The sequence below is a fragment of the Dermacentor andersoni genome, chromosome 2 (assembly GCF_023375885.2).
Source record: "Dermacentor andersoni chromosome 2, qqDerAnde1_hic_scaffold, whole genome shotgun sequence".
Lineage (NCBI taxonomy): Eukaryota > Metazoa > Arthropoda > Arachnida > Ixodida > Ixodidae > Dermacentor > Dermacentor andersoni.
Window position 1 is genome coordinate 76051208 of NC_092815.1, and position 14324 is coordinate 76065531.

The 14324-nt window shown below is 49.0% G+C and overlaps 2 protein-coding genes across 2 annotated transcripts in view; one reads left to right on the forward strand and one right to left on the reverse strand.

Moving 5' to 3' along the window:
* The window catches only part of LOC126541799 (uncharacterized), a 484065-nt gene that overhangs the window by 97650 nt on the left and 372091 nt on the right, over positions 1-14324 (reverse strand). The gene's annotated exons all lie outside the window — the stretch shown is intronic.
* The window catches only part of LOC140215930 (V-type proton ATPase subunit E-like), a 34234-nt gene continuing 27263 nt past the window's right edge, over positions 7354-14324 (forward strand). The window contains exon 1 of the mRNA XM_072286253.1: positions 7354-7561. The gene's annotated coding sequence lies outside the window, so the exon portion shown is untranslated. The remainder of the gene's footprint in view (positions 7562-14324) is intronic.

Genomic DNA, 14324 nt, shown 5'->3' on the forward strand with positions numbered 1-14324 from the left:
CAATGCACTACTGTCCATATTTGCGCGAGTTGGTTTTCCTGCAGAAATCCAGTCAGATCAGGGCACAGTGTTTACTAGCGCTTTGACGACAGCCTTTCTCGAAAGGTGCGGGGTAAGGCTGTTACACAGCTCAGTGCACCACCCCCAGTCGAATTCCGTTGAGAAGCTCCACTCCGTCATGAAGCGCGTGTTGAGAGCATTGTGTTTTGAACATCAAACTGACTGGGAGCTGTGTCTGCCTGGAGTGATGTTTGCTTTAAGAACCGCGCCGCATGCGGCTACGGGGTTCTCGCCAGCCGAGCTGGTGTACGGTCGCTCGCTGCGATCTCCGCTTCGCATGCTTCGAGAATCATGGGAAGGCAGGGGCGACGACCCAGTCGTGGTAGAGTACGTGCTTAAGCTCCTCGAACGCTTAAGAAGGGCACAGGAGTTGTCAGGTGAAGCAATGGCAGAGGCCCAGCAGAGGGCCAAGGTTTATTATGATCAGACAGCCAGGGCCCGTCGTTTTGAGGTGGGCGATGAGGTCATGATATTGCGCACATCGCTAAAGAACAAACTCGACGTGCAGTGGGAGGGCCCAGCACGGATTGTTCAAAAACTGTCGGACGTTAACTACGTGGTGAGTCTGCCAGGAAAGCGGAAAGCACAGCAAGTTTACCACTGTAATCTGCTCAAACCCTATAAGCAACGGGAAGCAGTGGTGTGCATGATGGTAAACGTGCCCGAAGAGCTTCCGGTCGAGCTTCCGGGACTAGGCTCAGTGACAAACAGGAAAGACGCCGATCAAGTCATTAGTGACTTAATAAGTAAAGCATCGCTGTCGCCTGAGCAGAAAACCGAACTACACCAGCTCTTACAAGAGTTTCAAGGTCTGTTCTCTGAGAGGCCTGGTAGGACTTCTGTCCTTACTCATGACATAGAACTTACCTCCCCAGAGCCAGTACGATCCAAGGCGTACCGGGTGTCACCCCGCCAGAGCGATATTATGGAGGCTGAGGTAAAGAAAATGCTACAGCTCGGTGTTATTGAAGCGGGTGAGAGTGATTATACCTCCCCTTTGATTTTAGTTGAGGTACCGGGCAAGGAACCTCGTCCTTGCGTCGACTACCGCAGGCTTAATTCCATCACTAAGGATCAAATTTATCCGATCCCTAACATCGAGAAGCGCCTTGAGAGAGTGAGTAGCGCTCAGTTTATTTCCACCCTAGATCTTGTCAGGGGTTATTGGCAGGTTCCACTTACAGAAGAGGCTAGTAGGTATGCGGCGTTCATTTCACCACTGGGGACATTCCGTCCTAAAGTTTTGAGTTTTGGTTTGAAGAACGCGCCATACTGCTTTTCGAGCCTCATGGATAAAGTGTTGCGGGGACAGCAAGAATTCGCTTTACCGTATCTAGACGACGTAGCGATATTCTCCGCATCCTGGCCGGAACATATGGCGCACTTGCGGGCAGTGCTAACCCGCCTTCGCGATGCGGGCTTGACAGTCAAGGCTCCCAAGTGCCAGTTAGCACAGGCCGAGGTTGTCTACCTCGGACACGTGATTGGTCGGGGTCGTCGCCGCCCCTCTGAAATAAAGGTGGCCGCTGTGCGAGACTTCCCGCGACCGCGCACGAAGACCGATATTCGGTCGTTCTTAGGTGTCGCCGGCTACTATCAGAGGTACATCCCCAGGTACTCTGATATCGCGGCTCCCTTGACGGATGCTCTAAGAAAGACAGAGCCGCAAACAGTCGTCTGGGATGAGACGAAGGAAAGAGCTTTTAGCGCCCTAAAGAGCGCCCTAACAAGCCAACCTGTGCTACGATCGCCCGACTACACAAAAGGGTTCGTTGTTCAGTGTGATGCTAGTGAGCGAGGCATGGGCGTTGTACTGTGCCAACGGGAAAATGGAGAAGTAGAACACCCCGTCCTGTATGCTAGTCGTAAGCTGACCAGTCGTGAGCAGGCGTATAGCGCCACCGAGAAAGAGTGTGCGTGTATCGTGTGGGCCGTTCAGAAATTGTCATGTTACCTAGCTGGCTCGAGGTTTATCATTGAGACGGATCACTGCCCTCTCCAATGGCTGCAGACCATCTCTCCCAAAAATGGCCGCCTCCTGCGCTGGAGCCTCGCTTTGCAACAATATTCCTTTGAGGTGCGTTACAAAAAGGGGAGTCTCAACGGTAACGCCGATGGCTTAAGTCGAAGCCCCTAACGTGGGAATCAGCCTCAAAATTGCTTGTTACTGATGTTTTTCTTCCTGAGGCAGGATTTTTTTTTAACTTATTGCTTTTGTGTAGTGTTTCAAAGTGATGATGTGCTTTTAGTGCAATTTTTCCGATTTGTGGACGCGTTCTGAGTGCTGCTAAACTACTGTAAGGAACTGGGCAGCAGTATAAAAGGGGGAAGAGCCTGGCAGGGCTTAGTGAGGGTTGTGCCGTGCTTGCTGACTGAGCGGTTGACTTTTGGCGTGGTTCTAACGCTTGCCGGAAACGAGAACAAAAATGTCAACTCTCCCGAAGTCACTTTGCAGTGTCCTGTGTGCACCTGAACGTGAGAACGAGGCCTTCTCTGTGCGCTGCGCTCAAGAAACGCCCAAGGACGCCCAACTTCGGTTATGAGCCTCATCGAGCGACATCCCTCCGGACAGCGGATGCAGTCCCCTGACCATCGGGATCTCCTTCCCCCGGCGGGGCGGTCTGTTACGTTTCGCCTACAACGCGCGGTAATGCCGGCGCGGATGCAAGGGACGCCGGGGCTTTGTTCAAAGCGGCGGACATTTTGGCCCGTCCGACGCCGCCGCAACGCCTACCCGCCAAGCGTGCCCAGGCGTGTTTCAGTGCCACGTGTCTTCGTGTGTGCGTGTGTGTGTGTGTGCCCTCGCTTGTCAAAGCGCGGCAGCCGGGGAGCGGAGTTCCCCGAATGAGGGGCCTGGAGGTCTCTCGGCTCAACCGCTCGCGCCGTCGTGGGCCCCTGCTGCGCCGTCCCGTGACCTTCATCCCGTGACCTTCCCTCCTTCCCTTTTGGACCGCGACGCCGGGAGTATAAGAGCAGCTGCCCCCGGACGCCAGAGAAAAGAGGCTCCGATGTGTACTGTTGAGTTACGTGCTCTCCCGTCTCTCCACTTCGGTCGACCTGACCGGCCGCTCCTTTGCTATGTTAGAATAAACAAGTTGTTTTGTTACCAGTCTTCTCATGCTTTGCCGGGACCTTCGGATGCTTCCAGTGCCCCAGGCCGCCAGGCCAACGCTACCCTTGGGGCTTGCGACCCATTGGCAATAACGGGCGTCAGAACCGAGACCCCAACAACTCGTGCCAGCGGTACGATTACAACACCGTTTATACAAAATAATAAATCAGTCAGTAGTGCTGCGGTCCTGACAGGAGTCACCGAAACAAGAAGCTTGCGAAAAAAGAGAGCACGGACATACAGACTTCGCGGTCGCACTTGGCTTCTGCAGAGTGATCCGATGAAGAGGAATTTTCATCTCAGAAAGCCGTCGGCTTGCAGAGCATTTGCTATGCAGGTTCATTTCTGATGAGCAAGACTTCAGTTCGCGTGGACGAAGAACATGTGCGGACGTTTGTGAAGCTTTAGCTGCGGAAATTCACTACCGTAGCCCACGAACAGAAAGCAGAGAGTGATTAAACGCTGACTAAGAAGTAAGATTCGTCGATATTTGCAATCGTGATTACGATATTATGATATGTTATCTCTGCAGGCCCATCACTAAACAGTCATTCTTTTAACGCATGGCAACAACGATCAAGGAAGGATCCTCGTCAGGCCTTTCGTTTGCAGCCAGACGACTGCAGTGACGTTTCCATTGCAGGGTGATGTGAACCCTCCCGATGCGTCATTTAATGAGAAAAGTTAAGGGTCACAGTGCTTTCAAAGGGCGCGAGCCCGGAAATAGCAACTCGTGTAGCTCAGAAAAGGCTTCCGAACCAAAAATAGCTACTGCCATGTGACGTTTCCTTCCAGTTGGGACCACCCGCGGATACGTGTACTATAAACAGGGCCACTCTGTCATCCTTCACGGTCATCACAGCGGATGTGACATCGCGGGTGATCATCACGCGCGAAAGTGAACGTTGCGTGCTGATTCTTGCGAGGTGGTAGCAATTCAGCGTTCCACGTGACAACTATAGTTTTCGTTGTCACGCACATCGCGGTGCTACGCAAATCCGGTTTACTTCGTCAGCTACGCCGGAAAAGACGCATTCTGCTCCGTTTCACGAACTCCGTGGAGCACAGCGGACATTACAAGCCCTTGCATCCAACCGGGAACAAGAACCGGCTGCATGTATTACAGGTAGGAGAAGGAGACTTCTAATTTTGCACCGTTGATCTATCCGTGATCATTGCCCTTGACCTGCTTAACTTTTGTTGTACACAAGAGAGAGAGAGAGAGAGAATAGAACTAGCGACGTTATCCACACAAACGGTCCGGTTAGCTATCCTGCGTGGTGTAAAAGGAATGAGGGTAGAAATATAGCAGGAAGAGGCAAGATAATAGACAATTCACGTGCATAGTCGAAGATGTAGCGTGTATATAAGAGGCTTCTCAGGTCTGTTGTTCTTTTAAATGTAATTAATGCGAGCCTAACTTTTTTGGGTGGACAGTGCGTGATTTCATGAACCCATGTTCTTTGCCTCCTAAAAAAGGCCAGTCGTGGTGTTGTTTTAATGCTCTCTGAAAAGATTGCCATAAGGTACTGGACAAATAGGAGTGTTAAGAGCGAACAAAAATGGAGGAACCTTTTATCAGGAGCTCGTTGCCGAGTGGCGGACGACGTTATTGGTGGGTTTGGTTGTACTACACAGGCTTGGCGAGGCGGAGTACAAATGCGGCATTCCTGGCACTCATGATGTTTCTGCAGGGACCCTTCTCGTCATGTTTTCGTGACACGTCCACAAGAAAAACTCTTTCGAAGCTACGTCGAAATCTCGCAAATTCATCCTCTGCCTGCGACCATCTTTATATTTTACCGGGTATATCCCCCCTAAAGAAAGATGTGTTCTGTAACCTTATACGGTTACGAGAAAGCGCTTTCTCCATAGAGAAGAAAGCTCTTTGAACGGGAGCAAATCGTATTCATTAATGAAGCAGTATCGTACGTAAAATGAAGGGAAAGAACGGAATGCAAATAAAGATGAGGGCCAGCGGTGCAGCTTGAGCACTTCGTTGTGAAAAAAAATATATGTTGATGCCCGTTGTTTTAAATCAGATTTCACGTCCGTTGGTAAGGCGGTCAAAAGTTTCTCGAGAAAGATGAAACGCTAACCTAATTTCGCACTAATAAAATTACGCGGCAGCAGCTGAGCGGCCTATTCAATGTGCCTAATTTCTGCTTCGTGTCCATCTAAGGGAAATAAAGCTGAGTGTTCGGAAGACGATTTGCAACTGCTAATTGCCGAATGTACGGACCCCCATAGAATTTATGGGGACTTTCGGGGATTCAAGGTTTGTGTACGCTAAGTGTCTTAGCCTTATCAGAGCTGTCGTCCCTTGTAGGCAGTAGAAGGGCCCTAAAATACGCTGACGTTGAGTGCACTTCAACAATGTTTTGGAGTCTGCTCTTGAAGGGGCAAACCATTCTTGAATGGCGATGGGATGTGGCGTATTAGGCCGAAGCCTGCCTATTACATAGTTCCTAATAGCGTTGCATTATAATATCATCTATGCCACGTGAACGAACCCACACAGAGAACAGGGTGCCGAATACACACAGCTTTTTCTTTGGAAATTGCTCTTTGCCATTGGCAGGGCGCCTTCGCTGATAATATGTTCAGCATCAGGATTCGCTCAAATTTGTTCTTGCGAACAAATTTGGGGTAGGATCTTCTTGTGAATACGGGCCCGCATTTATAGATATGAAATGTTAGCACTTTGAGCGGAGTCTTCGCCATTAATCAGAGTGTTTTTGGCAACATTTTAACAACAAGAGTCTTACGACCTCGTAGCTACCGCGCACTTGGGTACCATCAGCTGCTTGGAGACGCATGGCTTATAACAGAGTGACGTTGGAAACATTGAGTTGCAACACAGCAAAAATATTCAGCGTGCCTTTGGAATAAATTGTGGAGGCGATGGCTGTTTTCCGCTTTGTCAACCCAATGTGCTTTGGCAATTCGTTACATCGTATTGCCACATCGTCCTAACTTGATTACTTCACACGCATGCTTAGTAACCTGGTTTTCAATGAGTTCTTTTTTCGTTATGTTTGAATTCTGCATCTTTTGCGCGTAAAGGTCATCATCGTGCAGTAGTTCACTTTCTCCACTGGTGTCTCTACGGAACCGTGAACCACTAAGTCTGCCTCACGTGGCGTCAGATCCGCTTAGCTTATATGCCAGCACACGACGCCGTGATTGCACAGTTGGTCACAAAGCCTATCTCTGAATTCGGTGAAGCTCAGATCCGATCCTCGCTGAGTTTGTTTATATTGTAAGCTGTACAACGACAGCTGGAACTTCGTGCAAAACCGACGGTGCCACGGAAGCAGCTGGGAAATCTCCATGTTTATCCCTTTATAACAAGTATTGATACAAAATAACTCCACGTTACGCAGTTGGCAGGGTTGACCGTTCGTTTCTCATTGGATGTCTATAAAGATGTTTATAACTAGCAGATTTTGAACTTTACATAATGACTATGAATGACGTTTGCGAATAAAATTTGAATGCTTGACTGACAGCCGCACGCTTCCGAACGTATTGTGGGCTTGATTTTATATGTTTCTATTCAATCGCAAGTATTTCCGGATTATCACAGGTACTCCCACGTCTAGTACTTTTGTGTATATTTCTTTTAGAATGAGGACAATAACACGACAAGGGTCATGGAAACAAAACTTATGTGGGTCTCAGCTGCAACGCTTCAAAGTGGCAAAGTGATGCAATTTGTAAACATTCCTTCTCGCTGGGCGAACGGGTTTTCTCACTATGCGCACGGACGAGCGAGGAGGCCCTCTACGTGTGCAACAAATCCTCGGTCGTTCTCTCGTTGCCCTTCTCTTCAAGGCAAAGGCAAAATAGCAAGCTACGTCGAGCAGTCTAGAAGCGTACGGTCTTGTCCTTTTTTGGCGCAGTTTTCTTGGTTCTCATTACGTCGAGCACGCTGCTTAGGCCAAACTTTCTGCCTTCATTCGAACAAATTCTCTCTCTCTCTCTCTCTCCGTACATCCAGTTACGTGCATGCCCCACAGAAGGCGGAGGAATGGCAGCTGTAATCGTTAAAAACACTGGATGCTGCAACGAACTCGCGCTACGAGCCAGAACAGCTGATTCATTCGGCGCAACCTGTACTTGCGCGGGCCCTTTTTCGAGCATACTATCACCGGCGCATGCTTCACTCGCGCGGCAACCAGAAGGCGCGGCGAGTGTGTGGGAGGCTGCATTGAGCGCGTGGTTGGCACCCCTTGGCCCTCCTCCAAGGCCCTGTCAAACACTCACCTCTGCCCCGTGCTCTCCTGATCCTCCGGGGGTACTTCCCACTGCGCCTGCATATGTGTGTGTTTTGTTGATTCGCACTTCCGGTGATCCCAGCTATTGGCGGCGGTTCGAGAAAGACAGGTGAGGAATACGCGTCTCGCTTCCTGGTCGTTCTCGCTCTTTCCCTCGTCTTCGTTGAAGGTTTAGTTTTAAGATTGCTTCGTTTGACATTTCGTTCCTCGCAGGAGTAGGTGTGTGACGAGAATGGCGAAACACAAACACTGGCTGCCACACGGATCGCGCACGCGCGCGCGCACGGGATTCGCGAATATAGTAGGGCGTAACTATTGGTAAAAGTATTTTCATGTGCATTGTTATCATGTTTATGTGATAGAATGCCGGTAAGCTCGTGCATTTTCATTAGACCGCACTTCATGCGATTTTCGATGTCCCGAAGCAGTTAAATAAAGAAACAAAAATAAGACCGAAGGGTGTGTGCGTGTGTGCGTGCGTGCGCGCTCGCGTGTGTGTGTGTGTGTGTGTGCGTGTGTGTGTGCGTGTGCGTGCGTGTGCGTGCGTGTGCGTGTGTGTGTGCGTGCGTGCGTGCGTGTGTGTGTGTGTGTGTGTGTGTGTGTGTGTGTGTGTGTGTGTGTGTGTGTGTGTGTGTGTGTGTGTGTGTGTGTGTGTGTGTGTGTGTGTGTGTGTGAGTGTTCAGATGCCAGAAGCTGATCGAGTGGTAAGATATTTACAGTAACGCCATGCCTCGTCCGTGAGCAACAGGTATATAGGCTTTAGTAACGCAACCCAAGCCGCAGAAATGTTGCTATATAATGTAGCAGTGGGCTCTTAGGTCGTCGAAATTGTTGCCTCTACTGTTGTGGAGAGAGAGAGAGAGAGAGAGAGAGAAGGCGGAAAGGCAAGCTTTCACTGTTCCAAGCGCGCACTACAGGTTGTACCTGTGCGCTTCTAATCATAGAGATCCTTGAATTAGTCCAGCTAGTGGCCCAGCTATACCAGCAGAGGGCAATGCTGAACGACACAGTTGTGTGAGACTGTAACCAAGGTTCATTAGGTTGCGCCAAAATTTCGGCACGCGAGTGTTTTTTCTTCTTTTCTTTTTGCACGACGCCTTCATTGGGAATCCTGACCGCGACCTGGCGCTCAGCGAGAGAATGCCATAGCAGCCGAACAATTTCGGCCGTCTCAAATGCCTCGCAGTAAAATACGTCTATAGTCAACTTCCGATAGCTCTCACTTTCTATGGTTTTATTGCTTGTCGGCACAGACCAATTGCGAATTTAGCCGTCGTATAGGTTGCGACCGTGTAAACTATTCCAACGAGTTCGTGCGTCAGATGCTAGAAAAGAAAGAACCAATTACAAAACGAACATCTATAAGAACCTTAGGTTGTTGCCCTGCGCACACATGTCACGCTTTTGTCAAACATGTCAATCCGCAAACCGTCCGTGTTGTGTTGACGCACGGGTGCGTACACGTAGTAAACAAAGCAAGTTAGAGAATCGGTACGCACGGCTCTTCGCCAAAAGCAAGAGAAAACAAGCTTGACGAAATTTCTAGCGCTCAGAACTGTTTGTGAAGATGTTTCGCAACTACACGTGACGTCATCGCTGTCTCTGTCACGTGTCGATGTTCTGTTCACGCGTGGACTGAGTATAAGTGCACATCGCGAGATGTGGTGCGGTGTCAGGCAAATCGCGGCCTCCGGCGCCGAGACTGACGCGGCTAATGGCTTCGCTTCGTGCTCTGCAACTGTAGACTGCTCTGATGCACAAAGGCGTCGCTCGTCGAGACGAGACGAGTCGATATGAAAAAAAAAAGAAAATGTGGGGACGCTATTTCACAAAAAGAAAGCTTTCATTCCGAGAAGGCAATCTCCACTGTATGGCGGCAGGAAAAGATGGCTAAGAAGGAGATGGCGGGGGGGTATGCCGTCATTGTGATAGTAATCGATCACGGGATTGATCCCCAGCAGAGTTCAACGTTCGCGCAAGTAAATGTGGCTCGCGTTAGCGTTCGTGAGGCAACACGCTTGCAAAGGCACATAAGTTATGCCGTGTGCCACTTTAATATGAGCTCAAGCAGCTGCCACAGCCGGTGCTGCTGCAATCAAAATTCTGTTGGTGTTATGCTTTCTTGAGAGGGCTTCCACGGTGCAAGAATAACAGCTTACGCCAACGTTGCACCGGTTTTTTTCTTCTTTTTTATTTAAGTATAGGGTAACCGACATTGAACATTTATGGAAAGATCAATGTCGATTCGGAGTATACTCTGCTTCCATTTTCTGAAGTAAATATAACGGACGGATGGTGACAAATGATCGCTGAAATTACTCTTGTCCCCAGCCTGAGATATCTCTTTTTATTATTCATTGCAAGCTAATGATAGATTTTCTTTGTTTAAAAAAAAATATCAAGAATGTCACATTTATCGCTGACGAGTGGAATAAAGGTCATGGGGTGAAGCTAAAATCGTCCAGCATTTTTTTCCCTTGAAACAGAATAAAGAAGTTACTTGTACATAGTACGGTGGCAAGAGGGATACAATGAACTCGAAAAGATGCAGTTACTAAAAAAAGAGTGTTTGTGAAGAGGGTTAAAAGAAGGAACGCCTCCGGTGAAAGAGTATACAGACAGCTAGATTTGCGCATCGCGTGATATCCCAACGAATGAACAGAGGGCGGTAGACAAGGCCATCACAGAGGTAAGAACGAATTTGTCCATGTTTGTGTTTGTTTCTCTCATGGCCTTGTTTCCTGTCGGTGTACCCACAATACGAAAGCCTTTGCAATTATGTACGCACGGTCTTGAGGTGAGTGCTTCACGTCCTGCAGGAACGCATTCTTCATCACACCACCTTATTTACAGCGAGTGCAGTTCTGTCCACCAGTGGCCTTTATAATAACCCAAACTCGCGCCTATTAGCACGTGCTGTACATACTCCGTCTCACACTTGGCAGGTAACGCTACTGAAGGTAAACGAAAATAGCGCCGTCACAGAAATCTCACTCCACGCGTTTCACGGTGGATTCCTTTTCGATTTGCGATGCTTTCTATGGAATAACTACTGAACACCATTACAAACTACAACTTGCTTACGTAAAGTTACATCAGATAACGTTAGATATCTGCGGTACCTTGCACGCAATAGTTGCGTCGTATTTTGCGACATAAGTGTGAGACAATGTTACATCTAATCGCACGACACATACTTTCATGTATGACAAGTGTGTATGTGACGCACTTTGTTTTTTTGTCGCGAATGAGAGCAGTGAGGATAGTCTCTCTACAGCCTTCGTAGCGTTGGTTGCTATGTATGAAACGAAATTTAAGGAGTTTAGTCGACGACAACGCAACTGCGCACGGCCTTTCTTGTAACCGCACACATTCCCTTTTGGAAAGGCTACTATTCCCGAGGAACGTTATTACAAGCTGTTGTCTCTAGCACATTCCTGTTAGATCACCTAATCGACAAAAGTGTAATTTATTAAATTGGCCAAGTAACTCTCTGAGAAGCATGTGTTACTTTCTTATTTCGCAAGCATAAAAAAAATAAAAATAAAAAGGCGTCTGATATGCTTCATTGCGGTTGTGCGGGGAACTTTGTCCTCCGGTAGGAGGTTCTCCTCCAAAACTAAACACTTAGTCGATTTGTCCGCTCTCGTAATTTTCTTTGCGTTACGAAGATGGATGACTATTAAATAATTCCAGTGTTCTTACGAAAGAAGGAAAGCGTAGGAGAGAAACGAGGTTCTTCTATGTTGTTACTTGCTTCTTCTTCTAGCTTTTTATTCTTCTAAAATTTTTAATGGGTTGTATTTGTACAATAATTTCAATCTTCGTACTTGGCCATAGCTTTTTGCATTAATGAACACGATATAAAACGCGAGCGGAGAAGAACAGAGTAGAACACAGGAAGTACAGAACAACAACCTGTCGTATACGCCGTGTTTTGGGTCCGCATTGTGTTTAACGACTGACAACTTGACGCAACCAAACCGAACAAACAAGAAAGTATGCGTGCAGGATGTTCTGATGACGTATCTGTTATGTGCGTCCTTTTCCTATCTTGAGATGAATGGAATCATTGCCTTTTAATTTTGAAAACGACAAGCGCTTGCAAGCGCCTTTGACTGCGTGGTGCTCAGATGCACACCCCATTCAGCTGCTTTCCTCTCTCTCTTCTTTCTATTCCCCTTTTTCCTTCCTCTAGCGTACGGTGGTCAACCATATGCGTTTCTGGTTAACGTCCCTGCCTTCTCTCTTTCTTTCCTCTCTCTCAATTGTGGAAACATGCGTCGCTGTGGTGACGTTAATGACGTAATAATTGCTAAAATTTTCAATTTCAAGTAAGTTAATCAACCAATCAATCAATCAGCCAATCAGCTACTAGTGATTATTGTGGCATCGTGATGAACGATCCTTTTTGCAAATTAAATATGGCTGTGTCGGTGACTTCCTTGCACGTGCCTGGTAAGGCGAGCCAGAAAGGTCAGCGTGTGAGTGCCTCTACAGTTGGCAGTTGACACGGCTGTCGATTACGCTGTGTTTAGCACTGCACTGTCACTCAGGAAGGAAAAAAAAAAAAATATATATATATATATATATATATATATATATATATATATATATAAGAAAGAAAGAAAAGAGACAAGGAGGCGGCAGGGCTTTTTTAAGGCACGATGTCACGCTTTCGTCATTTTGGTGTCAGGCTCTGCGCGTGAACGGCATGTTTAAAATAGCACGTCGCTGACAAGCGGATTCTCAGGAATACGGTTGTTGGGTTGTCCTCTTAAAGATAAGCAAATAAAAGTGGACCAGAAGGAATGCAATTACGCAAGAACAAGTACACTTCTTCGCGTTAATCTCTGATAAGCGCGCAGCGAGTGGGAGCGGCCATTATACGAGTGGCCCTTTTTCCGGGAACCGCATCGCTGAAACCACCCTGTTATCGCTTACGCAGGAACTCCTATATCCGATCCCGGCTCTTTTCGAGCGGCGAAACTGCAGCGCTTGCGTCGCACTGTCGCATTAACCGCAACACGCGCGAAAGGCGGCGATCCGCTGGCGCTCATAACACTGGCCTGTCAGCTGTCACGTGTGCTCGTTATCGAGTGGGCCCCGTGAAAGGGGTGGTTGCGTAGCTGGCGTATACACAGCGGGGGCAAAGAAAGAGCGCGGTCGGCCGCCCCGATGTGCTTTCTTTTCCTTTCTGGCGGCGCCTATAAGAGGCAGCCACGCCTTCTTGCGAAGCGTGGGCAGATGCGCGCCGTGGAACAGAGAGAAGCAGATAAAAAAAAAAATAGAGCAAGTTGAGAAAGCGATAAATGGGGCAGTTTGGCAAGAGTATAGCAGGGAGAGAAGGGAGACGGATATAAGTACAGCAGAACTGTGGTTTGTGGAGTTCGGTCCGCCTCGTCGTCGGCGGCGGGACGTGCGCTTCACCGAAAGTTCAACAACCAGCGAATCAAGAACAAGAGACGAACGATGATCGCTCATAGAGGACGACGCGTTTGCTGCTTTGCTGTGTAGCGCGGTGGGGGGGGGGGGGGGGGGGGGTTCTATGCGGGCGGTTATGACTGCCGCCCCGAGGTCCAGGAACTCGCCTTCATCACCAAGAAAATGTCTGTGTGTGTATGTGTGTGTGCGTACGTGCGTGCGCCAGCGCGGTCTTATGTCGCGATCGATGCAGACAGAAGAGTGGGGTGGTGGTGGTAGTGGCGAGGGGGGGGGGGTTGGGGGGGTGGTAAGAAGAGAGACGAATACGGTGCGGCGGAACGCTGCGGTAGGGAAGAGGTGATCGAGGAAGGGCTGTGGGTGGGAGATGCACTAGGGGGGAGGGGGGGGGGTCGGAGGGGTACGTGCGAGAAGAGGACACACCGACTGGAGAAGCATTGATTAATTATCGATTTGCCCGCGGGTGGGTCGCCTCGGAAATGAGCGATCTCGGGTGAAGCGCTGCTTGCTGGCCTTTGCTGGCTGTTGCTGCTGCTTCTTCTGCTGCGTCAACTCTACCCGCTCGTTCCTCGCTTTCCTCCGCAGCATAACACCCGACATCTCCGCGTCGGGTGCCTCGCGTTGGTCTGTTTTGCGCTTCTTCGTCGCCCCGCTATCTCTCACGGCGCTGCCTCCTTCTTCTGCTTTTCATTATCGGCGCTTCCTCTTTTGAGTACGCGCTTTCTTTAGTTACTACGTTTGTTTCTGCTGTGACCGCAGGTGAGAAAGAGGTTAAGCTTCGCTCTTCCTCCCTGGGCGATAATTCGAGGAACTTGGTCGCTCGGCACTTCGGACGAGTTGCGAAGTGGCGACCCCTGTCATTTGCCCTTATCGCTGCCGCTTGTTTCTCCATGTTCCTGTATTTGCTTTTTGTTTAGTTTTGAGCCCGTATCGCTCGTAAGCGCTGGGATTTCCGTTTTCTTTTTATCGTGCGCGAGGTGGTGTTGACTTTGTGTAGGCCGGGAGCTTGGTAGTCGTTGATTTCGTTGTCGTTCGCGCTTCCGTGTCAGCTGAAGCCGGGCGTGGATCTGTTATTAAGTAAAGGGCGGTGACCGGTGCTCCCAGAGTTTCGGTAGACTTACTCTGGGATGATTCGTATGGGAGCAACAACAAGCAACTTGAAAATTTCGCGTAGCACGTGGAGCAGCTTTCTATTACAAAAGGAGAATCATAGTTCAGTTAAGTCCGTTGGTCTGACTTGATACAGTCCGTGTAGCAGGCACGACGTCAAGAAACAAAGCGCGTGTTGACTGCAGCGTTGCTTACTGCAGGTCTTCGTGCTGTGACAAGTGTTTGAGTGATAAACTGAAGCATGCCTGACAGACCATGGGATCGTGGTAGCAGACTGCACCACGCTCGTGCAACGATGGTGTACGTTATAGAACCTCAGG